The sequence below is a fragment of the Alligator sinensis genome, unplaced genomic scaffold (genome assembly GCF_000455745.1).
Source record: "Alligator sinensis unplaced genomic scaffold, ASM45574v1 scaffold264_1, whole genome shotgun sequence".
In the NCBI taxonomy this organism is placed as follows: Eukaryota; Metazoa; Chordata; order Crocodylia; family Alligatoridae; genus Alligator; species Alligator sinensis.
The window spans coordinates 6,420,423-6,436,503 of NW_005841831.1; positions in this window are offsets into that span (position 1 = coordinate 6,420,423).

The following is a 16,081-nucleotide window of genomic DNA, read 5'->3' on the forward strand; positions in this document are numbered from 1 at the left end:
CAAAAAGAAATCATAACAATTAATTTACTTTTATGAAGATAGCACCATTATGCTAACACCTGCATGGTCCAGCAGAAAGAGACGGTCCCAAAGCCAGGCAAAAATTTTCACCCTTCAGAAGCAGCCTAGGTTTGGAGTTTGGCCTGCAGGTAGCTCAATGTGCAAAGCTATGGGAGAGCTCCTGCTTGGACTGTTAGGGACCTTCTGTGCCTCCAGAGGTGATGTTTATCAAATCAGATAGAAAAATCAATAGCAATAGTATCCACAGTGCAACCCGACTGTGAGCCATGAGCCTTTTCTAGAGCAGTTTTGTGGTGGTGGGTTACTATCTTCATCACTAGTTTTACAGAAGGAGAGATTCAGGCCAGAGGCCACAGTCATTTGTCTGAAGTCACTCCTATGTTATAAGGCCTGGGCTGTCCTGAAACCCACCCCTGTCACGGTCCACTTGATCATACCGCTGTCCCAGAGCTGGAAGTAAAGGGGGGATGGTCAGGGGTCACAGCCACTGGAGGGGTAGGGGAGCTCTAAGGTGATGGCAGAGCTGGAGTTAGAAGGTGCTACTCTTTCTTAATGTAGGCTGTTTGTCAAGGTAGGCTAGAGACCAGGGAGGGCTTGTTCTGAGGCAGCAGAGCACAGTCCACAGTATCCCCTGCTCCAATAGCTCAGAAATTAGCTCATTAGACATTAATGAATTAGACATTCATTTCACTTGTCTTCCCATTCCAGTCTTCCAGGAGGGGTGCCAGACTATCTGCATGGTGTGGAGAAGGGATGCTAGACCAACAGTGTGTGTGTATGTGTTGGGGGGAGAGTAGGAATCCTCCATGCCAAGGATCATGACCTGGTAGCGAACATTTCACTGGCAAGAAGCTAGTTTTGTGGTCTCACATAAAGGCAGAATGAGTCCATTAGTCTAGCCAAATTTAGAAGCACATTTAGGCAATGAGAAGCTTTTCCAAAGGAGTAGAAGCATTCGTGAAATCTCCACCCAAGCAGATTTTTCCTTCTCCTCTCTTCCTCTTCTCTTTTCTGAGGCATTCTCCCCTCTTCTCTCCTTCCATTCCAAGGAGCTTCCTCAGCTTATTGTTCCTGGGAGCTGGAGGGCAAGGTCTGTTCTCGGATCTGGGTTTGGTGGCGCCAGAATGGAGGGAGCCTGGAAAGAAGCTTCGTCTCCGAGTCTGGTGACACAGAGCAGGCAGCATCAGGGACCAGTGCAGGTGGTAGGCATGGGGGAAGACACTCCTAAGTGAAGCCTGTAATGCCTCTGCCTGTGGGAACCACTGCTGCTAAGGTTCAGAATCCAAATGCCTGTGAGCTCCCTCCTCGGCTTGGCCTGCTTCAGCCCTCTCCTTGGCCTCTCTTTGCTACTCTGGGCAGCTCCATCCACGTCTCTTTGTGATGTCTGGTCTGCACACACAATCCTAGGCTCTCTTCAAACCCACTAGTCCTTGAAGAGCTTTGGCCAGAAAGCACTGCCAACTACCTCCGCTCCGCAACAGATTGCAAGGCATGTGTATTTAATTCACACAGTGTGGAAACATCCTTAAAAGTGGGTTTGGGAATGGAAAGCCATCACAGTCTGGCACACTGCACAACACGATGCAGGTGCTCCACCTCCCTGTCCTCCACTGCACCCTGGGGTGCCTTGTGTTACACACTAGCTGGCTGAGCAGTGGGAGGGTGAAGAAGAACATGGATGGGAGGGCGTGCAAGGAAAAAGGATGTCACCTTGCGGCCTCTCAAGAGGAGCCATTAGCGGAATGAGAGACAGGAGTGGATCCTTACAAGAGGAGACCACTTGCCCCTTCATAGCAGGTCACTGAGGTGATCCAGGCTGCCTGAAGCAAAGGATGAGGAAGAAGAAGGTGCCATCAGCAGCTTTAAGAAAGTGGGCTTATCACAAGGAGCTGTCTCAATACTAGGGACCGAATGGCAGACACTTGGGGTAGTTCCAGAGTCCTTATCCTCAAAATGCAGCACACTGACTTCTTTTTAATTCACTCCATTCCCATGAAAGCAGACAGGGACAGTAAAGCATTTCCAGAACATCAAATGTCCCCAGATCCCACACAGTTGGAAGGGGACACCATACCAGACTAGCCTGTCTGGCCAGTATTACATATAGTCTGTCAGTGACCCACAGTCACATGGAAAGAAAAGCATATTTACAACACATTCAGGGCAAATCCAATGCAGGGGTTACAGAAATGTTGTCAGAGAGGTGACATCATCAGGATCCCACAGGGTGTCCTGTAGACCCCCATAGTGCCTGCAGCATACATCACTGACCTCCAGACAAGAAAAAATACTAAGTAGCCAGCAACAGAAAACAGACGGTAATATAGGAGCCGGTACACCAATAACAGAGAGTGAAAAAGCCCCAAGCACGCGTGCACACACATACACACACACACACACGCCATCATCTGTATATCAAAGGCAATAAAAGCTCTGCCGCATCTTTAATTTATTTACTGCTCTGTAAATTGATAACTCCACATTCTTGGTGGAATAAATTCTGTTCATTGTCTGGTTCATGCTCCTTCCCCCCCGTATTATGTGTCCATTTGGGATCTGCGTAGCAGGCTTGGCAGTGGGGTCATTTGATTACTTCAGCTATCAGAACAGGGATGGGCAAAATACTGTCTGTGGGCCAGATCCAGCCCACCAAGCGATTTTATCCAACCTGTAGCAGATCCCTTAGCCCCACCCAGCCCAAATACAAGGGGTGCAGCCTGGGCCATGCTGTGTGCAGCTAGTCCTGCTGCCCTGGGTGCACAGCAAGGCTGTGCCACAGCAAGGCTGATGCCACTTCCAGCTGCCACTGCCGGTCTCTGCTGCCACCAGCCGCCCAGTGCCTGCTGCCTGGGCATCCTGGCCGATCTGTCCTTCATCCACCACCAAGGGCACCAGATAGAGTGGGCAAGTGGGGTCTCTATGGAGACCCACATGGGCAGGACATGATCAGCTGGGAGGATGGGATGGGACCGCAGGCAGGTGGGCAGCAGTGTCTGGGAGCAGGGTGGATGGGCTGGGGTGCCCAGGCAGCAGAGGCTCAGATCTTGGGGTGGTAACAGTGCGGGGCTGTGGCTTGGAGCAGAACTGCGATCCACTCCATGCACGTCTCTGAGGTAGGCACTGGTTTCATGGGCAGAGGCGTTTGGGGAGCAGCTATTCTTCTCTATGAGATCTACTTCCTGATTGCCAACTCAGAGTTTCAAAACAGGAGGGTAGCAAAAGTCAATAGCCAGTGATGAGCCTCCAGACTGAAAGTCCTGTAGTGACATTATGGTGTCAGAGCACTGCTTTGACTAATTCCAGACGTTTACAGCCTCGGGAGCACGGGTGGTATGCTCTGCCAATGCATCCAGCTCACCACACTCAGCCATGGTTGAATGGTCTGGCAGTGATCCATCTCCAGGGGCTTCATGCCTCTTGAAGGCATGTGCTCAGCTGTTGCACTCAAGCCCACATGTCAGGCCTGAGTCTGTGCCATGGAGTGGAGAGCTGGATATAGGAGCTCAAAAGTCTAGGAGAGCTCAGATCTTGGCTTCACTGATGTCCAGGCTAGGTGGGCCCATGGCATAGTACTGGGATCACAGTATCCAGGTCTGGTATGTATCTACTTCCCCCTGCTAGTGGCATCTGCAGATATGCCTAGACTTTCCCTAGTACCCGCTATACCTCCTCTTTGCCTTTCACTTTAATTATACATTCATGTCTCTCTCCTGAATTTTTTTTTAAAAATTCTATTAAAATAAAAACCAAAACAAAACTTGTTTATTCCCTTCTTTCCGCCTTTCTTTTCCTTCCTACGAGCTGCAGCTGCCTCTCCTGCTGGCCCCGCACTGCTACAAAGCTGCTTGGCTTCCCTTTTCTTATTTAATAATTACCATCTCCTCATCATCTCACCCACTGAATTCCGTTGCCTAAAGGGTTAACTGCCAAACTGCACCATCTTAGAAACCAGCTTTAACTATTGCGTGACAGGGAGATGGAATGAGATGAGGCTTTTCTAAAGGACAGCTAGCCTGGCCCAGCGGCTCTGGGAAGGAGGCAGGCATGAGAAGCCTTTGGGCTTTTCCTTTGCTTGTATTACAAGCTCCCACCCGCTATTTCACTCCCTTCCAGAGCCCCTTGGCTCCTCCTATCTGCGTGGAGACATGGGGGGCCTCAAAACTGATGGCTTAAGAATAAGAAGAGCTAGAGGTCTGGACAGTGACAGTCTAGAGAGAATAGTATGTCAAGGTCGTACCCTTGTGGCCCCTGACATTGACCTTGCAGGATTTAAGCTTCAGGCACTGAAAGCAGGATGGGTACCACCTTCCCTGCATCTTGCTCCTCTCAGTTTCGTTATCTGAGGGATGCAAACAGAGGCATAAATAAAGAGTAGAGCACCCTGGGCAAAACTCCCGTTCACCTGAGGGTGGGGAGGCGCCAAGCACTGGAGAGTTGGAGGAGGAGGGGAGAAAGGAGGATGAGTCCCCGCACCCAGCTCCTTTGACCAGGTGGTGCAGGGCTGCTCCAGCCTGGCTGGGTGATGCAGAGCTCAGACTGGGGGAGGGGTGCAGGGAGCACCATCCTGGCACCTTTCTAAGCCAGTGCCTAGGGCTGGTGCCCCCATGTCCCTCCCTAGTTACTTTTCTGGAAGCAAGCATTAGTGTCTTCCCAGTCCCAGATGACTTTCAGATAAGTATGTCACCTAAAACCAAATCCTATTTTACCTGTATGTCACTAAGTGCCACTTATGCATCCCTATGTAGCTGTGTTAGTGCCTTTTTCACATTCATATACATTTTAGATCCTGTTTCCATCTGCATGGCTATGCTTGCCCTGCATGGTCAGAAGGCTCCACTATGGCTCCACTATGGCTGCATATGTTCTATGTTGGAATAAAATCATTTTGGCAGGTAACTGCCTAGGGTGGGGGGCAAAAATATGCTACTGATGTGACTACATTTGGACATATAAGTGGCACTTAGTCTTGTAAAGATGATATATGATTTGGGCCCCGGTGTTCAGAGCAGGGACTCTGGACTGCTGGGCTTGGTAACCCACTCTGGTACTAATCACTGGGCGATCTAGACCAGTGGTTCTCAACCTTTTTTGTACCAGGACCCATTTGTAAACATCAATGGCCAGTCTTGACCCAGTGCCCCTCACTCTGGACCCACTGCCCCCCCGCCCCCAGGCCCCAGCCCCAAAGTGTTTGTGGTGGTGGTGCAAGGGAAAAGCCACGGTTTGCCACAGTTTCTTCTATAAAGGAGAATCCATTTCTCAAGCTTGTTCGCAACCCTTTCAGGTATTCTTGTGATCTACTTCTAGGTTATGACCCACGGGTTGAGAAACGCTGTTCTAGGGCAAATCTCAGGTTCCTTATTGTTAAATGAAGGTGATAAATGGTGGTAGAGGGAGGGCAGGGGAGAGGGGGGCAATTTTCTGAAAAAAAAAAAAATCATGATCTGCAGGCTATTTTGCAGCCCTGAACTATCCTGTCTGGTAGAGCATCCACCACAGCATGACATTCAACACATAAGTCTGAAAAGTATGTTTGCCCATAGGTCAAGCAATCTGCTTAGACACAGTGGACACCATTCCTACAAGCGGTTGATCAGATCTATAATTCTGTTTGTATTCATGGTTCTGTAGATTTCAGCAGGCCTATGACCAGAAGCAAAGCAACACAAATTACTAGATATATATAGGATCAGTCCTTTTTAGACTGTGAACTCATTGGGACAGGAACAATATTTTCCTCTGCGCTTGTACAGCACCTCACGCAAACTCTGATCCACATGTTTTCCTTCTGCTTTGACAATACAAATAAATAGTAGTGACAATTTCCATGGCATGGACACAGAAGAAATTGTGTGTCTCCTGGCTTTGTAAACAATGAGGTCAGTCCACATCATTTTTCAGACTTCGATGTTTCCAAATATTTTTTTTCCCCTTGCAAATGAGCCATTTCTCAGTGAAAAAAATACTAATTTCACTCTCAAAATTCCAACATTTAAATAAAGAAAATACATCATTGGGATAAGATTTTGCAAAATTATTTTGTCCCTCAAAATTGAAAATGAAATTGAAAAGCTATTTCTAAGCACATTGATTTGAATAATGAATGACTCACTGAATAAGAATGAATATGACCCAGGGGGCCAATGCAGTGCCCTTAGTATGGAACATACCTATGAACTGATTTTTTTTTAAATCTGCTTTAGATATTTGCCACTTCTCTTGGAGGGTTTACTGGCAAGCCAGTACAGCTTATCCCTGCCATTTGTCCTGGGAAATCCTTAGGAGAAATGAGGAATTAGGGTTGGCTTTTACCAGGTACCTGTAACAGCTATGGGATCTTCAACCCATGGAGCTGAGTGGATATCAAATGTATCAGAAGTCCATCTCAGTTCAACATCCAGATGTTTGGATCACAAGCCAAAGATCAGATCCTCACAAAGTCATGTGCTTGGACTATCACAGAGTTGGGTGTCACAGGGAGATGATCACTGCTCCCCAGGCTTTGCTGGATGGGAAGTTCCTCATGAATAGCCTCCTTTGGGTGTTTCCATGTCCTGTTCAAAAGCAGAAGAAAAGAGACACACAGAGCCTCCTAAACCAGAACAAAGTTAGCTAAACTCTACAAGGATTTAAAAACTTTCTAGTCTGGTTCAAGTCCCACTTTTTCCAAACTGGTTTGCCCAGACTTAACACTTACTTCATCCCAGCTCAAGATCTATACCTAACATTAATCCCAAGTATAATTTAACACACTGTCTTTGCTCAAATTAGGATAAATATTCCACTTGACTTGGGTTGCTTTAACAAGAATTAGCCTAATCCTCATCTCAACCACCCTCTGCAGTGCCCACGGTCCAGTTCACTGAGGATGGTTTGCTGCTGCCAGGGAGGTCTGTAGGCAATGGCTCTCTCTAGGTATTGGCTTGTTTCTTGATGGAGAAACAAGCTTGCACAGAGCTTGCCAGAGAGCTGAAGGGCTTTACAGAGCTAAACATTGCTCTCTGAAGCTCTGTCCTTTCTGGGAGATGCGAGTTCCCTCCTCTCCACTCAGTCCAATCCTCTATGGCCCAAGAGCACAGTCTCTTTTGTGAGACCTCCATCACTGGGGCCTTCTCCTGGGAATAGGGGCTGTTGGGAGGGCTCTGAGATGCACTAGAAGGGGGCAGACCCTGCTTGTCCTATCACCCTTTCGCACAGCCCTGTGGGGTGGATCCCCTGCAATGCCCTCTTGTTTTAAGTGCTCCCTGGGGACTCCGTGTCTTTGAACTGTTCCAGTGGCTCTCGTGAACAATGAGAGGAGAAAACATTCTGCATGCCAGCTTTTTACATCTCCATCTCACTCCACAAAGCTCCCTGAAACCTGCCTTTGTTACGCCAGGCGAGCGGCCTCGCTTCCGTCTCCCATTGCTGAATGGAAGGGGAGGCTGCACAGGTGACCCCTGACATTAACCTAATTGTCTCCTCTCTTTGATTAGATGCACCACAAAGCTAGTAAACGGATCAAATTAAATTTGAGTGGCGGCAGAACAGCTTTGGAACGTTGATTAGATTTGAAAATACCACATTTAAATATCTTAGCATTTGTGGGGATTAGCAGAGAGACAGTGAGAGGGATGGGGAGATGGAGGAGGAGAGAAGGGGGCGGGGAAGAGCCAGACACAGAGGCACTGCTTCACCAAATCCCCATACAACGGTGCTTCAATTTCTGTGCTTCTGGCCTGCGTCAACCTCCAGCCTTGCTTAAGGATTATAGACCTTTATGATGATGTGGCCAGTGATCCTGCCATGGTGCAGCCGGGTCAGGTGGGGACAGAGACGGAAACCTCTGAAGTCAAGTTTCATCAAGTTATGACAGGTTTATCCAAGGTTTAGTGGATCTAAATGCAAACAACTTGCTCTTCCATCCATTCCACAAGTGCCAGCCACTCTCATCCCCATCAGGTTGGCTCTTAAAGGTCATTCGGCATCATTCAGATTTATGCTACCCACAGGGTGCGTCTACACATGCATTAATATGCCTTTTCTAATATGTAGTACTAAATTCAATGTGAGGTACTAAATTAATCTGCATTAGGCTGTGCTAATGCGTAGTAGCGCATTTACACACTTCTTTAGTGATGCTTAATGTGCAGTAGACTAACGTCACGGTTTTTTACACGATGCATTAATATGCAGTAAAATAGTCTACTGTGCATTAAAGTGCATGTGGAGACATGCCCAGTGAACTACAAACAGTGATATAAGCCCATAAATGGGTAAAGAAACAGTAGCCAGGCAGGGGGACTGGGTCTAGGTCTGGTTGACAGTGATGATGGTACTTTTTGACCCATTTATCTATCTATCTACTGCATTTTTATAGCATCAGTCACTGTATAGTCTATAATGTGGGTCATTCCTATCAAAACACTTTACAAGCAAAAATTAACCCTTGCAATGCTCCTCTGAGCCAGCTACACATTTTTGCCCCAGTGCAAAAGGAGGAAACTAAGGCACAGAGAGACAAAATGACTGATGCCCCATGAGTTGATGACAGTGCTGGTAGCAGGTCTCTCGACTCCAAATTTCCAGCCTGCTATTCTGATTACTAGACTGACTCCCTCCCTGCAAAGCACACACGGAGCAGTCTACAAAAGGAAAGAAGGGATGCAGCAGTGGGGCGTATGCATGTGCCTGTGCGTTTAAGAGTGAGAGAAGAGCAGGAGAAGGGGGTGGGAGTATGAACTGAGCCAGGTGAATGATGGAAGAATGTATTTGCGACTAATTACTCCCTGGAATATGCCAGCCTTCACAGTGAATGTCATTGGCAATGAATGTTTTGGCCAGCTCCAGTTCTGAGTGATTTCACTGAAGTTAAAATCATGTGGAGAAATAGACGGGCCAAACATGTAAGCCTGGATCCTGCTGGGCCTTGCCCAGGACCCAGCAGGCAGCCCATGCTGCCTGCTCTCCAGCACAAGTGTGAGTGATGGCTACTCATGGGTACTAGTCAAGTTAAATGCTGTGTTGAGGAGGAGTGATTTTCAACCCCAGCATGCCTGCTCACTCCCATGCCAGAGTGGTGCAAGGTAAAAAGGGTCAAGGTGTTATGTGCCAAGGAGAGCTGGCTTTCAATCTGATGCCTGTTGCACACCCTTGGCACTGTGCTGAGCTCTCACTTCTCACACCTTGTTCCCACAGCTACCTAGCAGGGTGGGATTGACCCTGCCTCATTGTTCTACTCAGCATTTCTTGGTTTGTCCACATGTGTGCAACGCTGCAGGACCAACCCCACAGAGAAGTGTGTACGTGTGTGTAAGTGCACAATACCCAGTGGTGGAGTTCTGCACAGTGAGCCTCACAAAAGAATGTGTGCTTATGTGTACATGCACGTACACTGCACCACATCAAAGCTGTATGGGTTTAAACCTAAAAGAGGGGTGTGTAAGGGTGGACCCAAGCTGTGCAGGATCAAATCCTGCACAGGACACAGAAGAATATCTATGGTGACGTCACTAGAATCTGCACACATGCTCTTCAAGGACATGCTCTTTAAGCAAGCCAGTGTTCCACTAACCAGGAACATCTGGGAAAGATTTGTATCTAACCAAAGGAATGCAAATATATCTTTAAAGACAGAGAAGGAAAGAAAAAGGAAGAAAGTAAAACTCCTGCTGGAAAATACCTGTGCATTCCAGGTCCCTAATGGGACTGGAGTCTGGTCACTACTGAACCAAGTCCCTGACTTCCTCAGTCCAGAGCTGCTCCAGCCAGCAGAGTTCCAGGAAAAAGGATAAGTGAGACTCAAAGGGAACGAAGTGACAGTGTGATGGGGCAAAAGGAGGAGGATTCAAGAGGATCCGTCCCACTTCAGTGGTAGCCATGATGGAACAGCAAATGCCAAGCTGCTGCAAGGACTTAGGGCAGGGGAGTCTGTGCAATGGGTTTGGAAACACTTCTCATCTGGTCTCAACACAGTTTAAATGAAATCCTACAGTTGAGACAAAGATGGCTCTGCCTTCTTGAGATAAAGCATTTCAGCATCAAAGCTACGTGTTTGGACGTTCTCAAATGAAATGAGGAAGTTGAGATGATTCGTTTTGACACTTTTCCATTGAAAATTTCACCCAAACTGGCATGCTCCCATGCAGTGTTGAGACTTCAACAAAACTTCATTTTCCAACAGCAAATTGTTCTGTTAAAAATGATCGAGAAGCGCTGACTGGGGAGTGTCCCATAGCCACAAGGCAGGAAGGGACATCCAGAGCAAGATGGAAGTACAGATAAACTGGATCTGGCTTAAGCCCCAAATGACTCTTATGTCTGCCCACACCCTCAGAAAACTCTGGTTACCTTACCACTAAATACCATGTCACAAGGCACGTCCTGTGCTTGCCAGTCAGAGGATGTTCTGGAGACTATTCCTGGTTAAGGTACAGGTAAGATTTATGGGGCTTTGCACAAGGAGATGTGTTGGGATTCACTTCTGGCAGGTCTGAGATTATCCAGACATTGAAAGGCTGAGATGTATTGGACAGTTGCAGTTTGTAAGGGTAACAATTTGCCAATGAGTATTCAGATACAGTCCAGGGTAGCCCGTCAGGAAGAGAAAGCAGCAGGCAGGGTGACCTGGCCAGTGGTCACATGTGGTGTCTGGAAGGGAAAAGTGTCTAGACCTACCAGTGCTCACATGATAGAGACATTCGTAATGGATATGATCCCCACACCTGCTCCTGGCAGCAGCTTTTCCCTGCATGTTGTGGTGGAGGGGGAGGGGGCTTTAAGCCTCTGGCCCACACATCATCCCACCCTCCTCTCCTGCCCCACCCAAGTCTTCCTATATCTTGTGTAAAGACAATGATTCATGGTGATGTAACACAGGCTGGGAAGGCTTTCTCCATCCGAACATGTACACGGCTGGGAGCCGGGTAGTTCACTTGCTCAGATAAGGAGGGCAGCAATCCTCTGTCAGGGCATGGGGCACAGACCTGCATGGCTTTTGTAGGTAATGTGGGAGAGAGACAATGGGTTGGGGTCACAATGCACTTGGTCCTCTTCTCCCTCACCTTCTGGGCCTGGACTTTCTCTTTGGCATTGAAAACTGGGCATGAAAAAAAACCCAGATTGGAAGGGACCACAAGAGTCATCTAGTCCTTCCCTGTTCTGAAAGTGAATTCTTCTTCCCTTCAAACCAGCTCCTATCCCAGACAAGAGCTACAGTCACCCCCTGTTGCCCCATCAGACTGGGACAGGTAGGAAGGGTGTGCTTCACTGACGCTGCTGGACCCAGATAAGCCTCTGGCTCCTTTAGACTCCCAGGCAGAATAACACCCCTTGTCCTGTCTGAAGGCACTAACCAGGGCCTCACCCACCCACATTGTAGTCTGGATTTGACTACAGGAGGGATGGTGACCAGGCTATATGCCCTTTCTTCCCCTCATTTATTGTCTTCCCCCTGTTGTGACCTGGGCATACTAGTTTGAACTGCTTAGAACAGAGATTGGACATTTTTACTGTGCATAAAATGCCATGTACCCGCTACCTGTTACCACCGAAGCCATACATTAAAAATAACCTTGCTGCTACTCAGTGGGTGCATCTACACTTGTGCTTTAATTAGAGCATCATGGCAAAAACCATGCGAATATGCTAATAATGCACAGTAAAATCAGGCTACTGCACATTAAGGAGCACTAAAAAAAAAAAAAGTGTGTGCTTTCGCTACTGCACATTAGGGCAGCTTAATGCACATTTAGGTAGTACCTCACATTAGAGGTGTTAAGTTTAATGCGCAGCAGGAAAAGTGCACAAATGAACGTGTAGATGCACCTAGTATCACCAAATGCCCTCCCTGGTGCCAGGCAGTGAGGGTGTCATCTCAGCACTTGTTCTGCCCCACACTTGCTGAACACACAAGATTCTCTACCTGCCTACATAAGTGCTCATGGGTGGTGTCTCTGCAGAGACTCATTTGCATGTCAGTGTGCCCAGGCTTACACCTGTGACTGTGCAAGTAGATTTGAGTTACATCGCTTGCTAGTGTGCGTCTGGGTACATATGTAGTTGGTTTTTTTTTTTTCTTTGGTGGGAGGCAGGGCGTTGTGCACACGTGTATATGCAGGCTATATGTCTGTATGTGTGTAAGTCAGTCTGTAAGTATACAAATATGTCTGTGGATGTGCAAAATATCCATGTCTGTACAGTTTTGTGCACGAGTGTGTGCACATGTATTTGTCAACACACATGCTTGAGTGTGCACATGCCATATGCATGCATTTATGGATGGATGCATGTGCATGTATATTCATTAACACATATGTGCAAGTGGGCCCATTTGTGTGCATGTAAGTTCACATGGCCAGGGGTCTGAATTCGTCTAGGCCTGAGTGTTTAAGATGCCTCCAGCCACCTTGAGTATAAGACTATCAAGAGTGCCTACCAGTCAGTGCATGAAGCCGCCTAAGCCAGTTAAAAAAAATTCTGCCCAAGCCACTGACAGATAAGTTTGACTCAAAAATAGGCAGGTCTAATATATCCCCTTCATGCCCCCATTGTGAATCCCCCCTCTGCAAACTGCTTTGTCCCCAGCTGGGGCCAGGATAAATGGCTAAGGAAGGGGCAAAGGCATTTCCAGGGCAAGCCTGTATGAGAGGGAGATGAAAAAGATTTCAACAGAGTGAGTTCTCAAGGCTGGGGGGGGAGAGGGGGGCGGCGGAGAGCGACGGGCAGACAGCAGAGTGGATTTCTGCTTGAGTGGTTATTATACCGTCGATTTGAAGAGACAGATGACGGCAGTGGCAGAGGAGGCAATAATTGAAAGCACCATGAAACATTAATGAATGCCCAGGGACTGGATCAGGAGTTGTTAAAGCTCACTTCGCTCTCTCTGTCTCGCTCTCTTTTTAAAGTCAAAATTGTTCCACTGCCCTCTAGGCGAAGGATTTTTTTTTTTTTCATTTAAAGGTACAGGAGTCTACAATAGCAGCCTCTGCTTTGCAGCTCATCATCTTTCCTCAGTTGGTGCCTGCAAGGGACCTGATCTTACAGTAATATGAAGCAGCTGATTATTTAGAAATAATGATAAGCGTGAGCATCCACAATCAACAAATTCTTACCGTGTGTTCAATGCAGCATGGTATGAATATAAGTGAGGGAAAGGTGCCTGGGAGGGTGCAGTTAGATGCCATGTTAATGAGCACAGCAGAGGATAGACAGAATGCTATAGTCACCCAAGTGTCCAAAAGACAATATCTTCTTGGAATTAAGTTATCTCCCCTTGTGTGCTTGCAAGTACAGCGTGGCCAACCTAGATGAATGCTCCCTAGGGCAGGCACAGGACTCCTGGGTTCAAGACCTTGCTTTGCTGTTGAGTTGCCTGATTAGATGGGTCCCTTTCCTTCTCTGTGACAGCAGTACCCATCTGTCCAGTGGAGATTCATGGTACTGCTCTTTCCAGTAGGTCATGAAGTTCACTAGGGCCTGCTTGCCAGTAGCTTCCCATCCCCCATCAGTGCTGGGGAGTGGAGGGTTAGAGAGGTCTAAGGGTGGCCAGGAAAGCTTGCATTAGCTGGGTTTGTGCTCCTTATGGGTGCTACAGTTGCTGCTTGTCCTTTTTCCAGTTTGCAAGCCTTTGGGGTTGGAGAACATGTTGTTCTCAACACACCTGTCAGCAGCGATGGGAAATTTTCTAACCCACAGGTATGGGGCTGTCACTTAAACTACAGCTGTCTGTGGGAGGGCCCTGGCCTTACCCTAAGGGATGTGTGACATGATAGTACATCAGACATCCCTTGTTATTTGATGTGCAGGTCCCATCAGGAACTTTAATGCACTATGGAGCAGTAAAGAGGAGGGGGACTCTTCCCAGAAGTCGCATGCAGCCTGGAGCCAGGAATGTAAGCTCCCTCCCTCTTTCTGGGGCCTGGGCTACCTACAGAGTGGCTTTACCAGCACTCTCCTCACCAATGTGCAGGGAACTTGGATAACGCTTGGACTGCCCTTTGAGAGCATTACTTGGGATGTGCCAGCAAAGAGCCAGAGTACTAGTGACACTCAGCTGAGCGGGGAGAAATACATTATCTCTTTCAATCCCTCCTTCACAGGGGGGCAGCCATAACTAGCTCCTTTACGCTGTCTGAAGGGCCTGGCTTCTGCTGACTAGTCACCTTGACCAAGGCAGTAAGTCCTCAGCAAGCATCCCCGCTCCCCCACCACCTACAGGCAACAAGGTTTTTCTGGAGCCATTCTCAGGACTCAGCCTCCTACATGCAGAGTGAGGATCATGATTCAAGTCACAGGGTCTGTGTCCTTGTTAATGAGGGCTGCTGTCCGCCCACGGCCTCACATTCATTTCCTGTGAACCGACAGGTATCATTTCCCCACATACTGGCCTTCTCAGCCTTGCCCCTGGAAGGAGGCTCTGAGCCCCTGTAGAAGGGTGGGCCTATTTCATCAAATTAAGCACTGTTTCTCACTGAAGTCATACAAATAGGAAGTTGAAAAAGATCAAGCCTGTGTCATGCATTATAAGACTGTGGTCTGAATGGTATGCTCCAGAGATGAGGCCTCTGTCCCCGTTTTCCTCTTCTCCTTAGGTATTAGGAATCATCTCACCTGAAAAGGTGGTGAGGCACACGATCCCTCCAGCCCCTATCCTTCTCTATCCCATCTCTAGCAGTGTCTATCACCACATGCTTCAGAGGCAGGTGTTTGCCTGCAGAGTGCAACGAACAATTAAATGCAGTGGTAATGATGAGAATCCTACTCAGGATAATGGGTAAAGCCAGAGCTAAATCATTCCCCAGGTGAGGTCTGTAAGGCTGCAATGATGTGCTCTTGCTGGTGACTGTGCTCTGAGCTTTGCTGTAAATTGAGGCTGTCACTGTGATGTGAATCAGCTGTTTCTGCAGCCCAGCGTCCCGCTGGCTACTGGCTTAGTCCATGGTTTGACCGACTAATCCTGGGGGTCAAAGTCCGCTCCCAGGCTGTCCCACCTGCTGGGTAACTGTGTTTTTCCACAAGAGCTAGCTCTAGTTTTCAGGCTGAAGCATGTTTTGTATGTCCTACTGTATAACTCTTCTGAGCTCAGAGCAGTTTGCAGCTCCTCCCAGGAGACTATCCTCTGGAAGTCCTCTTTACCTCAGCCAGCCGCAAGGTGAGATGGGGCCTGCCCTCCCTGTGTGTGGGTGTGGAGCAGGGAAGGTGGCAGGTTTTGGCGTTAGTTTTAGAGACCCTGCCTACCACCTTATCTTACAAGGCCAAGAGGCTGGTAGTGCCAGGAAGGGAGTTGGGAGAAGAGCTTTCTGTGCTGAAAGTGAAGCTGCTGCAGGGTGGAGACAGATTAATTTCTTAGGCAAAAAACAGGACCTGCAGCTTCCTTAAAGGTTTCCTTTCTCATTGGCACTCTCAGGGCCACATAGACAGGGCAGCTCCAGAGCACTAGCACGAGCAAGGAAGTATTGGCATCACGCATGCCGAGCTGGGGAGGGCCAGAGACTGCCCTGTGCAGGGCTAATGCTGGGCAGTCCCTGGAGAGGGGAGCCAGCAGTTCCTAACAGCTTCTGTTGGAGATTCGTCTGCCAGCAGATCCGAGTCTTTTGCTTTAGCTGCGATCAAAAGTCACTGCCTGCACCATCTGATGACTCTGGGCTTGGAGTTTGACTCTAGGCAGCATGCAGAACAATTGTTCAAAGCCCAAACACTTCTGGTGGGTGGGACACACAGGACATGGCTCTGCCTGCTGCACAGGCTAAGTATAACCCTTAGTGTCAGGTTTTGATGGGAAAACTCATGATTATGAGGGTATAATTCCCTCTTTGTGACTACCCCATGGCATTAATCGTTCCCAAAGCCTCCCTGCCAGCAAACTTCTCTGCTAGGGTGTCTGTGGGAAGGGGCAGGGGCATAGGCAAACTGAATTTGAAAAAAACCCTCATGAACATCCATGCCCCAGCCCCTAATTATCTCTTCTTTTTCTTCCTCCATCTACAATGCCCCTAATGCCCACATGTCCCCTTTGGCAGCCACAGGCCCCTCCTGCTGCTCTCAGACATAGGTAGCTTCTCTTGGGGTTGTACAAAGTAAG